Here is a 14,869-nt window from a genome sequence, read left to right as displayed (position 1 = left end):
AGAGAAGAATCTGCGGCAGATCTGTGGTTGTAGTGAAATTGTGGACAATCAGTGCCAGGTTTGTAGCTGTGTACAAATGGAACAATATGTCCATGATTTCACTGCAACCACAGATCTGCCAAAGATTTATCTCTGTGTGTGACGGGGCCTTAAGTGTACTGGGAAGAAAGACTAGAAGAGTACAGCTACTATATAATAAAGTGTATCGTATCGTATCATATGTATTATGTCACCCATTACCAGAAGGTGAATCGGCGTGATGTTCCCTCATAAAGACCATTCATGGTAATAGACGTGGTCTCATCAGATTTACAGAATTGTGCATAGTGATCTTTTCTCTCCTCCAAACAAAATTAGACAGCACAAACAAAGCCTAAGGCATCAAACACAGTCTACATAAACCATTATACCTGTTTGCACGACATTCGGCTACGAGCCAGATTTCCATCTCTAGGTGTTCAGTTGACCCCATGCCATACATTTCAAATTCTATCATGGTGCACTGCAAGACAGCAATGAAGGCTAGAAAAGAGGTCTATAAAAAAGCAACAAAAAGAGGAAAATAATTTCCCCCAAAAATTCAACATTTACTTTCAGCAGTCTTAACCTGTCCAGATGGAGGCATCACAGGTGCACAACACTAATGAAGCAACCACTCAAAAACTACCAATGCATGGAGGTGGTGATTGCTTGGTGATAAAATTGCACACAAAATAGACTTGTATGGGGCGCCGTTCACACATGTAGGTGCACAGTGTCTGGCTAGCAGCCTATTGGTTACACCCATACTATTCGACTAGGCAGGCTACTCAGTACTACATAAGTGCACCACACAGGAACGGAGACCCCAGTTTACAAGGCCTAAAATAATGGGCCTGGCTGCATCCTGTATAAAAATATAATGTGCAGAAATATATATATATATATATATATATATATATCAGTGCCTACAAGTAGTATTCAACCCCCTACAGATTTAGCAGGTTTACACATTCGGAATTAACTTGGCATTGTGACATTTGGACTGTAGATCAGCCTGGAAGTGTGAAATGCACTGCAGCAAAAAAGAATGTTATTTCTTTTTTTTTTTTTTTTTTTTTTTAAATTGTGAAAAGTTTATTCAGAGGGTCATTTATTATTCAACCCCTCAAACCACCAGAATTCTGTTTGGTTCCCCTAAAGTATTAAGAAGTATTTCAGGCACAAAGAACAATGAGCTTGACATGTTTGGATTAATTATCTCTTTTTCCAGCCTTTTCTGACTAATTAAGACCCTTCCCAAACTTGTGAACAGCACTCATACTTGGTCAACATGGGAAAGACAAAGGAGCATTCCAAGGCCATCAGAGACAAGATCGTGGAGGGTTACAAGGCTGGCAAGGGGTACAAAACCCTTTCCAAGGAGTTGGGCCTACCTGTCTCCACTGTTGGGAGCATCATCCGGAAGTGGAAGGCTTATGGAACTACTGTTAGCCTTCCACGGCCTGGACAGCTTTTGAAAGTTTCCACCCGTGCCGAGGCCAGGCTTGTCCGAAGAGTCAAGGCTAACCCAAGGACAACAAGGAAGGAGCTCCGGGAAGATCTCATGGCAGTGGGGACATTGGTTTCAGTCAATACCATAAGTAACGTACTCCACCGCAATGGTCTCCGCTCCAGACGAGCCCGTAAGGTACCTTTACTTTCAAAGCGTCATGTCAAGGCTCATCTACAGTTTGCTCATGATCACTTGGAGGACTCTGAGACAGACTGGTTCAAGGTTCTCTGGTCTGATGAGACCAAGATCGAGATCTTTGGTGCCAACCACACACGTGACGTTTGGAGACTGGATGGCACTGCATACGACCCCAAGAATACCATCCCTACAGTCAAGCATGGTGGTGGCAGCATCATGCTGTGGGGCTGTTTCTCAGCCAAGGGGCCTGGCCATCTGGTCCGCATCCATGGGAAGATGGATAGCACGGCCTACCTGGAGATTTTGGCCAAGAACCTCCGCTCCTCCATCAAGGATCTTAAGATGGGTCGTCATTTCATCTTCCAACAAGACAACAACCCAAAGCGCACAGCCAAGAAAACCAAGGCCTGGTTCAAGAGGGAAAAAATCAAGGTGTTGCAGTGGCCTAGTCAGTCTCCTGACCTTAACCCAATTGAAAACTTGTGGAAGGAGCTCAAGACTAAAGTCCACATGAAACACCCAAAGAACCTAGATAACTTGGAGAAGATCTGCATGGAGGAGTGGGCCAAGATAACTCCAGAGACCTGTGCCGGCCTGATCAGGTCTTATAAAAGACGATTATTAGCTGTAATTTCAAACAAGGGTTATTCCACAAAATATTAAACCTAGGGGCTGAATAATAATTGACCCACACTTTTATGTTGAAAATTTATTAAAATTTAACTGAGCAACATAACTTGTTGGTTTGTAAGATTTATGCATCTGTTCATAAATCCTGCTCTTGTTTGAAGTTTGCAGGCTCTAACTTATTTGCATCTTATCAAACCTGCTAAATCTGCAGGGGGTTGAAGACTACTTGTAGGCACTGTATATATATATATATATATATATATATATATATGTATATATATATATATATATAAAATATATGAGGTATTGGTTAATATGTTGGCCAAAATACACAACCCAAACGTTATTGGGGGGCTTTTCTGCATCTTGTCAGTGCATTAGAAAAGAGCTCTGTCCTCTTTAGTATTGAGTCACGCTTATAGCTTAAACGCAATGATAGACACAAATAGAGGGGTAAGCCACATGGCCAACATCATGAAGAGGTCTTCACGAGAGAATGTGAAAGTGTCCCATGAGCTGTTTTTTATGTTCAATCTATTTTTATTGGAAATTAGCAGAATTACAAAATACCAAAATAGTGTCATATAACAAGTTATGTAAAGAAAGCAGCCTGCAGAGAGCAGCCTGCGGTGTCACATACAAGCAGCATATCAATTCTTAGGCATTTTCAAAACCATTGAAACATGTGTAATGAACAATGAACAACAAGTTCGTGAATTTGCAGTACCAAAATTAAAATTCAGAAATTATATGCAAAGAACGTATTCTTATTCAAAACTTCAAACATTTAAAGATTGTGACGATGTTCAGACTGCTAGTATTAAGAAGGGCAAGCTCTGGAGTAGAAATGCCACATTTAGAAGTGGGGATCAAGCAAGCATAGTAAGTTAATACTTTAGTATTCCTTTGCTCAATGGTAAAAACTTGCTAACCGGACCCATTAAAATTGTGATTGAAATAAAAAAAATATATAAAAAAATATATTTCTCATTATTCCAATATAAGAACAGCAGAAAATACCATAGGCATAAAGAGTTTGAAAGTATAAGAAAGGAAAAAGATATGGAGGAGAAAGCAAGAGGAGAGTAGGGGAAAGTGGGGAAGAGATGGGGAGAAAGAGAGGAGAGGGAGAGGAAGGGGGGGGAGGGGGTTCCTCTGAGGTCTACTTTTTCAAAACAATTTATGGAAGTCAGGTGAATCCCTAAACATTATCCAATCGTTCCAGGTCCTGTAAAATTTATCTCTGGTGTCCGCGCCCTCGGCTGCAAGCTCCTCCATCCTACAAATATTTGCCATCTCCATGTACCACTCGGAAATAGGAGGGATTGTGGAAGTTTTCCAGTATCTAGGAATGGTGGAGCGTGCCGCCGCAAGGCAGAACCGCAGAATATCTCGCTTATGATATGTGATAGAGTGAGGTAAGACGGAGAGGAGTGTTATCTTGGGACAGTTCTCAACTGTTTTCCCAGTTATGAGATGGTAGTTCGTGAGTACTTTTTGCCAGAACTGCTGTATTCCTTCACATTCCCACCAAATGTGTGTCATCGTGCCAACCTCCCGTCCACATCTCCAACACATCGCCGACACCGTAGGGAATCTTGAATGAAGCTTAGCTGGAAATTGGTACCATCTCGTTAAGATTTTAAAAAAAATTTCCTGTGTGGCGCACGTAGCTGATAATTTATGTGTGAATAAAAAGCATTTTTCCCATTCAGCTGGTGAGATATGTTGTTTCAGCTCACTTTCCCAAGCCAACTGGTAGCCTCGTTTGCCTGAAGTCCCAATTTCATTGAGAATGCTGTACAGCTGAGAAACCGGGCTTCAGGCTGATCTTTTTTCGTAAACAGTTCTTCAATGGCGTTACATGTGTCTCGAACTCGGCCACTGGACACCAGCGCGGATACAAAGGCCTGCAGCTGGAAAAATTCCAACCACTTCTTTCCCCCGCCCAGATGCTGAGCTTGAAAAAATTGGAGGGTCGGTAATTTTCCATCGATCAGGATGCTCCCCAACCGGGTGTCCTCCTCTGCTCTCCAGCCGAGAAAGCTTCTTTGTTGATATCCTGGGCGGAACGATGGAGTGGAGAATAAAGGTGTGAGAGGACCGATATGTTGTGTAGGGGATATCTTATTGGATATTGTATGCCAAACTCTAAGAGTATCTTTGGTGAAGTCTGAGTATGAACCCACCTCAGAGAGGTCAGTGATGGGCAGCCATGGAAGGTGTCTAAGTGGTATCTCCAGTCCCTCCTGCTCCACCTGTATCCACTGCTTGGAGACCTTGTTAAAATGCCAGTCCACTAAGCGGGACATGGCCGCAGCATGCATGTAGCCCCTAAAATTGGGGAGACCAGCCCCACCAAGCGCCCTAGGGAGGGTCAGGGTGCGGAGATTAATTCTAGGCTTCAGCCTACCCCACACGAAACGAATGATGGCTGATTGAAGACTACGAAAGAAGCTGGAGGGGGGGGGAAATGGGGATAGTCTGAAAATAATATAAAAAACGTGGCAGGATGTCCATTTTCACCACATTCATTCTACCCATCCATGATAATTTTAGACCCCCGTAAGATTTAAAGTTTTTGATTGTACTCTCCAGCAGTGGTAGGTAATTGAGCGTGTACAGCTTCGAGATGTCTGTCGGTATGTGGATGCCCAAGTATTTGATGGTGGAAGGTCGCCATTTAAATGGGAAGTTGTCCCTTGCCCTTGTAACGTCATCCTGTGACAGCAAGATATTTAAGGCTTCGGACTTTGTGAGGTTAACTTTAAAGTTACTAAGGAGGCTGAATCTTTCGAACTCTTTCATTATGGCTGGGCACGAAATATGGGGTTGGGAGACATATACTAGCAGGTCATCTGCGTACAATGCAATTTTATGGTGTTTATCACCGACCTGAAGCCCCTTAATGTTTATGTTTCCCCTAAGTGCGTTAGCTAAGTGTTCCATGACCACCACGTATAAGAGAGGGGACAAGGGGCAACCCTGTCTAGTCCCATTTCTCACCGCAATGGAAGAAGATAATGTCCCGTTAATTCTCACCCTGGCTGATGGATTATCATACAGAGCATTAATTTTCTGTAAGAACCGGGGTCCCAAACCCAATTGCTCCAGAGCTGCCTTCAGAAAGCTCCAATGGACCCTGTCGAAGGCCTTCTCTGCATCAATACTCAGAAGACCCAATGGGATTGATTTTTTCTTGGCCCTAGCGATAAGGGATAAAGTTTTGATCGTATTATCTCTTGCCTCCCGACCCTTAATGAACCCTACTTGGTCCAAGTTAATAACGGAGGGCAGGAGTGGTGCCAGCTTGTCGGCTAATAACTTGGAATAAAGTTTAAGGTCTATATTCAATATAGATATGGGTCTATAGTTTGAAGCTAGAGATGGATCCTTCCCTGGTTTGGGGATCACGCTAATGTGGGCCTCTAAGGATTGTGGTGTTAACCGTGACTCTCCATCGATTGAGTTGAACGTTTTGGTCATAATCGGTGCTAATTGGTCTTTGAGTATTTTATAAAAGGCCGGGGTAAACCCGTCTGGGCCTGGAGACTTTCCTGAGGGTGTGTTTTGAATTGCATTACAGATGTCAGATTCCAAGAAATCTCCCTCTAGTGCCTCTACAGCGAGGTTATCTAAGGGGGGTAGGGCCGTCTCCCGCACATATCTCTCAATTTTCCCTATTAGAGCCGCTGGCTGTAGTTCCGAGTACTGCCCTTTGATATTATAAAGGTCTTCGTAATAAGACCGGAAGGTTTCCAGTATTACTGTCGGGTCATGAGATTTTTTATTGCCTCTAGTGGTAATACAAGGAATATAAGAGGTGTTGGCCCGGGGGTGTAAGAGTCGTGCTAGGGGGCGGCCACATTTATCGGAGGATGTATAATAATAACCTCGGAATCTCTCTCTGTGTCGGGAGTATTTCTGATCCAGTAGGTCTCTAAGCGTAACCATCTTAAGGACCAGTTCGGCCAGGACCGTTGAAGTGTGTGTTAATTTATGCAAATTTTCTAGCTCGTGGATTTGTGTCAGCAACTCCTCTACCTCCTTCGTCTTTTCCCTTTTAATCCTGGAGGCATGTTTGATTAGTACTCCACGAAGGACACATTTCAATGCTTCCCATTGGGTAGGCAAAGAAGTCGGATCAGAGCTATGTATTTGTGTAAAGGCGTCAATTGAGGTTTTCAATTCTTCTAGGCAAAGAGTGTCCTTAAGTAGATTGTTGTTCAGTCGCCATGTCCACGAGCGTTGGGGAAAGGATGGGACCTGAAGGGATACGTAAATTGGGGCGTGATCGGACCAGAGAATTTCCCCTATGTCTGCCTTTGGGTTCCAAGCCAAGGCCCCATGGCTCACCAAGAAGAGATCTATTCTACTGTATGTATTGTGTGGTGGGGAATAATATGTATAGTCTCTACCTTGAGGGTTTAGAGTTCTCCACACATCGATCAGCCGGAGGGCATGAAGGGTCCGATTCAAGGCACGAAATTCTCTGATACGAGTGGTGTTCCGTCCAGATGAGGAGTCCAAGGCCGAGTTGATTGTGAAGTTGAAGTCACCTCCGATTACTGTTGTCCCTTCTGCAAAATCAGCGACTAATGCTAAAAGGGTTCTGCAATGAGAGATCTGATTAGTGTTGGGAAGGTACCAGTTTGCCAGTGTGAACAGAGAGTTTTCTATTTTCAATTTAAGGAAAATATATCGACCCTGTTCGTCAATGTTTGAGTCTACTATAGTGTGTACCAGTTGTTTATGAAGTGCAATCGAGACCCCTTTTGATCTGGATTCGGGGTTGGTACTATGAAACCACACAGGGAAAAATCTGTATCGAAATGTGGGTACATGATCTTTTTTAAAATGTGTCTCCTGAAACATAAGGACGTGGACTTGTTTCTTATGCATAGAGTACAGGACCTGTGAACGCTTTTGAGGGGTGTTGAAGCCTCGTATGTTAATTGAACCGCAGTTAAGTGTAGTCATGTTGCTCTGGGGACCTCAGAGGTCTAAGGAGGGGAGTCAAGTGTTGGCAAAGGTATGTGTAAGACGCTAGGAAATGGAAAGGGGGAGAGGTCTAGAGGGTTGAGTTCAGGTATGTAAGTAGGAAAGTAGGAAAGTAGGCCTGGCAATATGGGGAAGCGAGAAAAGAAGAAAAGAGGAGAAGAGAGAAAAAAAAAAAAGGGGGGGGAAGAAAAGAGGAAAAGAAAGGAGAGGGAGTGAAGAGGAAGAGGAGAATGTGTGAAGATATATAAGTATATATCTAAGTATAGTACTCAACGGATGGGTCGGTATGGGGGACGAGAAGAAATGTAGGGAATAGAGAATATGAGATATATTAAGGATGTTTGACTATAAGTCAAGAAATCAAGAAGGGGGGGTCACTAATTTCTACTCCTGCCCGCAGTGAGTAGAGACCCAAAAGGGGGGACTGTCTTTCCACTAGGGATTAGTTCCCTGCCGAACCAGCCCCAGGTTCAAGTGCTTAATACGGTGACCCTTAATCTTCAACCGGTCACCCAGGAACATCCACAACCAGGAAGTAAGCAAAGGCATAAACATAGACATAAACATGAAACATGAAATATCACGCCAAACGGCCTGCTCTGATCATTCTCATATCCAGGAGCTGTTTTTTAACATGACAATGCCAGAGCACATGCTGCTCATGCAACTGTGAATAGTTTGCATGGCCAAAATATTCTATGATGTCCTGCAGCATCTCCAGACTTGTCTTCCATCAAACACATCTGGGATGTCATTAGTCAGCAATTACAAATTCAGCTATCGGCACTTGATCCTGATGATTTGCAGGTCTACGTGCTTTCAGCATGGTAGAATATTGCTTAGGCAACCATTAATAAACACGTTGATAACATCCTAAGGAATGTGTGTTTATATCTGCATGTTTCTGTGCTCATACTTGATACTGAATAAATATAAAGAAAGAAAAACAATAACAAATAGCTAACATTGTATATGCACTTTTCCTTGCAACAAATCTTGGTGCATCTGTGTATCAAAAATATACCATTATATACAGTGCCTCAAAAAATTCTTCATAGTCAATGAACTTTTCTACAGTTTTATTCACATTACACCCACAAACTTTAATGTATTTTATTGGGATTTTATGCGATATTAAAACAACAAGTAGCAAATATTTGTGAAGTTTAGAGGACGTGATACATGGTTTTCTAAATATTTTAAAAGTATAAATATGAAAATTGTGATAAGCATTTGTATCCAGACCCCCTGAGTCAATACTTTGTAGGACCAGCTTTATCTGCAATTGTTTCTGCAATAGTTTTGGGGTATGTCTCTATTAGCTTCACACATGTAGAGGCTGAACGTTTTGCCCATTCTTCTTTGCAAGAGAGCTCTAGCTCAGTAAGATTCGATGGAGGCATCTATGAACAGCAATTTCCAAGTTTTGCCACATATACTCAATAGGATATAGGTCTGGAGTTTATATGGGCCTGCTTTAATCTAAACCATTCTATTGTAGCTCTGGCAGTATATTTAGAGTCATTGTCCTGCTGGAAGGTGAACCCACACCCCAGTCTCACGTATTTTGCAGCCTCTACCAGGTTTTCCTCCAAGATTGCCCTGTATTTAGCACTATCCATCTTCCAATCAACTCTGATCAGCTTTCCTGTCCCTGCTGAAGAAAAGCATCCCCACAGCATGATGCTGCCACCAGCATGTTTGACAGTGGGGATGGTGTTTTCAGGGTGATGTGCAGTGTTAGCTTCCATCACATATAACATTTTGAATTTTGCCCAAAAAGTTCTAGTTTGGTCTCATTTGACCAAATCACCTTTTTCCACATGCTTTTTCCTACATGTTTTTTTGCAAACTGCAAACACAGCTTTTTATGGCTTCCTTTCAAAAATGTCTATCTTCTTGCCATTCTTCCATGAACCCTACATGTTTTTTTGCAAACTGCAAACACAGCTTCTTATGGCTTCCTTTAAAAAATGTCTATCTTCTTGCCATTCTTCCATGAAGGCCACATTTGTGGAGTATTTGAATTGTCCTTGGGGCAGATTCTCCCGCCTAAGTTGTGGATATCTGCAGCTTTTCCATAGTGACCAGTGTTTCTCGATTTCTTTCTCTCAGTGCTTGGCATGTCAGTTTAGGTGACCAGCCATGTCTTGGTAGTTTTGCAGTTATACCATGCTCTTTCCATTTTTGTATGATTGACTGAACAGTGCTCTGTGAGAGGTTTAGAGCTTGAGATACATTTTTATAAACTATCCCTGCTTTACTTCTTTTCTACAACTTTATCCCTGACATGTATAGTGTATTCCTTGTTCTCAAACAAACCTCGAAGGCCTTCACAGAACAACTGAACACCGTGTTCAGAATTATTAGGCAAGTTGTATTTTAGAGGATTTTTTTTATTATTGATCAACAACTATGCTTTCAATCAACCCAAAAGACTCATAAATATCAAAGCTTAATATTTTTAGAAGTTGGAGTGGGGTTTTTTTTTAGATTTGGCTATCTTAGGAGGATATCTGTTTGTGCAGGTAACTTTTACTGTGCAGAATTATTAGGCAACTTCATAAAAACCAAATATATTCCCATCTCACTTGTTTATTTTCACCAGGTAAGGCCCCACTCACACTTGCACTATTTTGACGCAAACGGAATCCGTCAGTAATGTAGTACAGTTCATTTATTTACAGTGGAAGCGCGACACCATGTGGACACACGCAGGTACTGCATGACACACACACTCGGCATATTAACGTGCTTCCACTGTAAATAAATGAACTGTACTACATTACTGACGGATTCCGTTTGCGTCAAAATAGCGCAAGTGTGAGTGGGGCCTAAACCAATATAACTGCACAAAATTTAGAAATAAACATTTCTTCTGGTTTGATTTTTGCGTATACATATTTCTCTAATATATATGCCCCTTACCACAGCTTTCATAGAGTCCCAAACTATGTGTGGCGGTGCAGAGCACTCATTAAGATGAAATTATTCTAGAATGTTATCATATAAAGATCCCCCAATAAGCTGGATCCAGAAGGGATTAAGTTTCCAGATAGGCCTGGGCAGAGCGAGGGGGTTTCCCCATGCAAGCGTAACATGTAATGGTGAGTGATCAGATACACTTCTAGGTAGGTAGGCCACCTTTTGTGTATGTGAGGCCATAAGTGTGTTTCCAATAGCCAGGTCTATCCGTGACATGGTGTGGTGGGAGCTAGAGTAACAGGAGAATTCTTTGGTTGTGGGGTGTTGGGCACACCATAGATCTACCAAACCCAGCTCTATGAGCATTCTAGCAAATGAAGTTGGGACGGCGTTCTCCGATATGTTTCCCGAGTGTAATTTATCTAGATAGGGATGTAAATAGGTATTAAAATCCCCTATCAGAAGCGTCGGCGCAGGTGGAAGGGAATCTAAAATAGACAATATCCTTTTTACCGGTTCGACTGAATACGGTGGAGGGATATATATCGCAACCAGAATAAATTGTATACCATACAGCGTGCAAAGTAAACAGACAAATCTGCCCCCAGGGTCAATCACTGATCTGGTACATGAGAAAGGGATGGATTTGTGCACCAACACACTCACACCCCGTGCATGGGTCGAGTATGTGGAATGATATTCATGCGCGATCCATCCCCTCCTCAGCCAATGAACATTATCCCTGACCATATGGGTCTCGGATAGACATAAAATAGCCGGGAAAAGTTTCTGTAGGTGAGTAAATATAGCACATCTTTTGTTCGCATCTCCGAGCCCTCTAACATTCCACGCTACAATATTTAAGGATGTCGCCATAAGCGTAGACTCAGATATGATCCGGGCAGATACTTCATACCTGGAGGAGAGAGGCGTTCTCCACCGATTCTCAAAAACATTAGGTTGAGTGACACGACTGAGGCACACCACGCTCCACAAACAGATTGCATCATACAACAGTAAACAAGAAAAACAAGGAGAGAGATAGGGCTCTGCACACCAGTGCGCAGTGCCCCTGCCCTCAAAAACAAGTGTAACTTGCACATTTCTCCCAAATAGAGAGAATCAGGGCTAAAAACACGCCCCAAGTCCATGTAGGGAGGGGGTCCACAGCTCGCTAGTGCAACGAGTGTCCACAATGAACCGGCCATCTCCCGTCCTGGATCCTAGATGGATTTAACTGTAATGAGTACACCAGCATAGCGTCCCAAACAAAGACAACACCTGGCGGCAGAAAAGGGAACCTCAAGTATTCTTCCTCCTCAGGGACCTCTCGTTGGTATCCAATAAAGATAGTGCCTCCACGGCCGTATCAAAAAAATGAGTCTCTCCGTTCGCAGCAATCCGCAGCTTAGCAGGGTACATCGTGGAGTATGGCACTTGTATGTTGCGCAGTTTTTTGATCTCAATAAATTGCGCTCTTTTACTTTGCACTTCCATGGAGAAATCAGAAAATATTGAAATTTTCCTCCCATCAATTGCAAGTTTTTTGATATCTCTGGCTCTGCGCAGGATAGTGTCCCTATCTTTATAGTGCAGTAGTTTAATCAGAATAGGACAGAATAGGAACCCTGTGCGCCCTCTCAATGGTGAAGAAAGGGGACAGTATATCTTTTCCTATGGTATCTTTGAGCCATTTTTCAAAAAAATTCAGTGGGTCATTGCCCTCCATCCTCTCTGGGACCCCCACCAGTCGCAAATTACTTCTGCGGGAGCGGTTCTCCAAATCATCCACCTTGTTTAGCAGTGTGCAGATATTTTGCGTGGCCTTTCCCAGCTCTCGTGACATTGGTGGTAATTTTTCCTCTGTTGCACTCACTCGCTCCTCCAGCTCCCCCACTCTTGACAGTCACCCCCTGCAGCTCACGTTTAATACAGGCTATATCCGAGGTGACAGTTCCCATCTGGCTGCTTAGAGTGGCCAATGTGGTATTACAAGAGTTAATTGCTGTCAGAATGTCCCTCAGTGTGGGCTCAGTGAAGATAGGTCCTGTCTGCAATATATCTCCCCCTCCTCCATCTGCCAGCGCAGGCCTCAGTGTCTGCAGGTCTTGTGCTACTGAGCTCGCAGGGTCCAGGGTACTCACGGTCTCCCCGTCGGGTATTTCATCTCCCTGCTCCAGGGCCCGTTCAGCACCGCCATCGGGTGCCTCGTCGGAAATAAGCTCTGTGCCAGGGGCCACTCTGGCAGATTGCTCCAGCCTGCCCGCTACTCCCACTGCTCCACCGCAGGACAGTGTGGACGCCGGCGGCGCCATGTTGGATTCTGCAGAGGCGCGCTCCTGCGCGTCTCTGTCCTTCTTACTGCTGCTGCGGACCGGCATATCTCGGCGGTTCTCGCTTCCCCGGGTGTTGTGAGCAATATTGCAGCCCTCCAAGGTCAGTGGTGCTTGCTAGCAAGGCTGGTGTTCAGGATAACTGAGGATCCAGGCGGGAGCTCACCCGCACTGCGTACTCTCTACATGAGGTCCAGGCCACGCCCCCCCCAGAAATAAATATTTCTGACATGCAAAAACATAAGCCAAAAAAATTAGTGACCAATATAGCCACCTTTCTTTATGATGACACTCAACAGCCTACCATCCATAGATTCTGTCAGTTGCTTGATCTGTTTACGATCAACATTGCGTGCAGCAGCCACCACAGCCTCCCAGACACTGTTCCGAGAGGTGTACTGTTTTCCCTCCCTGTAGATTTCACATTTTATGAGGGACCACAGGTTCTCTATGGGGTTCAGATCAGGTGAACAAGGGGGCCATTTCATTATTTTGTCATCTTTTAGACCTTTACTGGCCAGCCACGGTGTGGAGTAGTTGGATGCATGTGATGGAGCATTGTCCTGCATGAAAATCATGTTTTTCTTCAATGATACTGACTTCTTACTGTACCACTGCTTGAAGAAGTTGTCTTCCAGAAACTTGGCAGTAGGACTGGGAGTTGAGCTTCACTCCATCCTCAACCCGAAAAGGTCCCACAAGTTCATCTTTGATACCAGCCCATACCAGTACCCCACCTCCACCTTGCTGGCGTCTGAGTCGGAGTGGAGCTCTCTGCCCTTTACTAATCCAGCTTCTGGCCCATCCATCTGGCCCATCAAGAGTCACTCTCATTTCATCAGTCCATAAAACCTTTCAAAAATCAGTCTTAAGATATTTCTTGGCCCAGTCTTGACGTTTTATCTTATGTTTCTTGTTCAAAGGTGGTCGTTTTTCAGCCTTCGTTACCTTGGCCATGTACCTGAGTATGGCACACCTTGTGCTTTTTGATACTCCAGTAACGTTGAGGCTCTGAAATATGGCCAAACTGGTGGCAAATGGCATCTTGGCAGCTTTACGCTTGATTTTCCTCAATTTATGGGCAGTTATTTTGCCTTTTTTGCCCAACACGCTTCTTGCGACCCTGTTGGCTATTTGCCATGAAATGCTTGATTGTTCGGTGATCATGCTTCAAAAGTTTGGCAATTTCAAGATTGCTGAATCCCTCTGCAAGACATCTCACAATTTTGGACTTTTCCGGGCCCGTCAAATCTTTCTTCTGACCCATTTTGCCAAAGGAAAGGAAGTTGCCTAATAATTAAGCACATCTTATATAGGGTGTTGATGTCATTCCACCACACCCCTCCTCATTACGGAGATGCACATCACCTGATTTACTTAATTGGTAGTTGGCTCTCAAGCCTATACAGCTTGGAGTAGGACAACGTGTATAAAAATTATCATGTGATCAAAATACTCATTTGCCTAAAAATTCTGCAGTGTAGTTATATTGAGACTATATTATTCTCAGGTGGACTAATTTACTAATTACGTGACTTCCAAAGGCAATTGATCATTCAGGATTTTATGTAGAGGTATCAGACAACAGGGTTAAGAATACAAATGCATGTTACACTTTTCAAATTTATGTTTTTAAAATACTTAGAAAACAATGTATCATTTCTTTTACACTTCACACATATTTGCTATTTGTGTTAAATGTATTTTATTAGGATTTATGTAATAATCTAAATGTACAGTGAGAAAATGCTGAAAAGTTCATTGGGTATTGTTATGCCTCGGGTTGAGGACTCGATCCGGTGATCTATTGCTGCGTAGTAAGTTTCCTTCCCTGCTGAGCCACAACCAGGTCAGTCCCTGTCCACATTCAGATGGTCTTTTACTTTTCCTTCTCTCCTTTTGGTTAGCAGTTATCAGGTGTTCTCCTTTTCCCATTTTCTCTGTTCTGTCACATCACCGATAGGGCCATTTTTACTCTCCTAATACTAGCCTCCCTGCTAGCTATATTGATATGTGGATTCTGCTAAGAAGTTCCAGCCTCGCTATGGATTTTAGCCTATTAGCCAGAGACCAGTTTGGTAATTGCTCTGTACTTTCTCATTTATCTTACCTACATCTTTGTCCTGGTTACTGTTAAGTTTGTAGGAGGCCACCTTAGCTTGCATTTCATATTTCATCTTTTCAACTTGTGTACATGTTTTATGTTTCCACACCTTGGGTTCCTGCTTATCTCTGCATGCTTTTCCTATCCTGCTTCATAGTATGTAGCAACCTCCCCTCTGGTTCCTTAGGAGGTACGAGGAACAAC

The 14,869-nt window shown here is 43.3% G+C and overlaps 1 protein-coding gene across 1 annotated transcript in view; it reads left to right on the top strand.

Annotated features, from left to right (window-relative positions):
• LOC142243895 (NFX1-type zinc finger-containing protein 1-like) overlaps positions 1-14,869 on the top strand; it is a 267,452-nt gene that overhangs the window by 148,205 nt on the left and 104,378 nt on the right. The window lies entirely within an intron of this gene.

Source organism: Anomaloglossus baeobatrachus, chromosome 6 (assembly GCF_048569485.1).
Source record: "Anomaloglossus baeobatrachus isolate aAnoBae1 chromosome 6, aAnoBae1.hap1, whole genome shotgun sequence".
NCBI lineage: Eukaryota > Metazoa > Chordata > Amphibia > Anura > Aromobatidae > Anomaloglossus > Anomaloglossus baeobatrachus.
The sequence above is the reverse complement of the archived record's forward strand: the minus strand, read 5'-3'. Positions and strand labels throughout refer to the sequence as shown.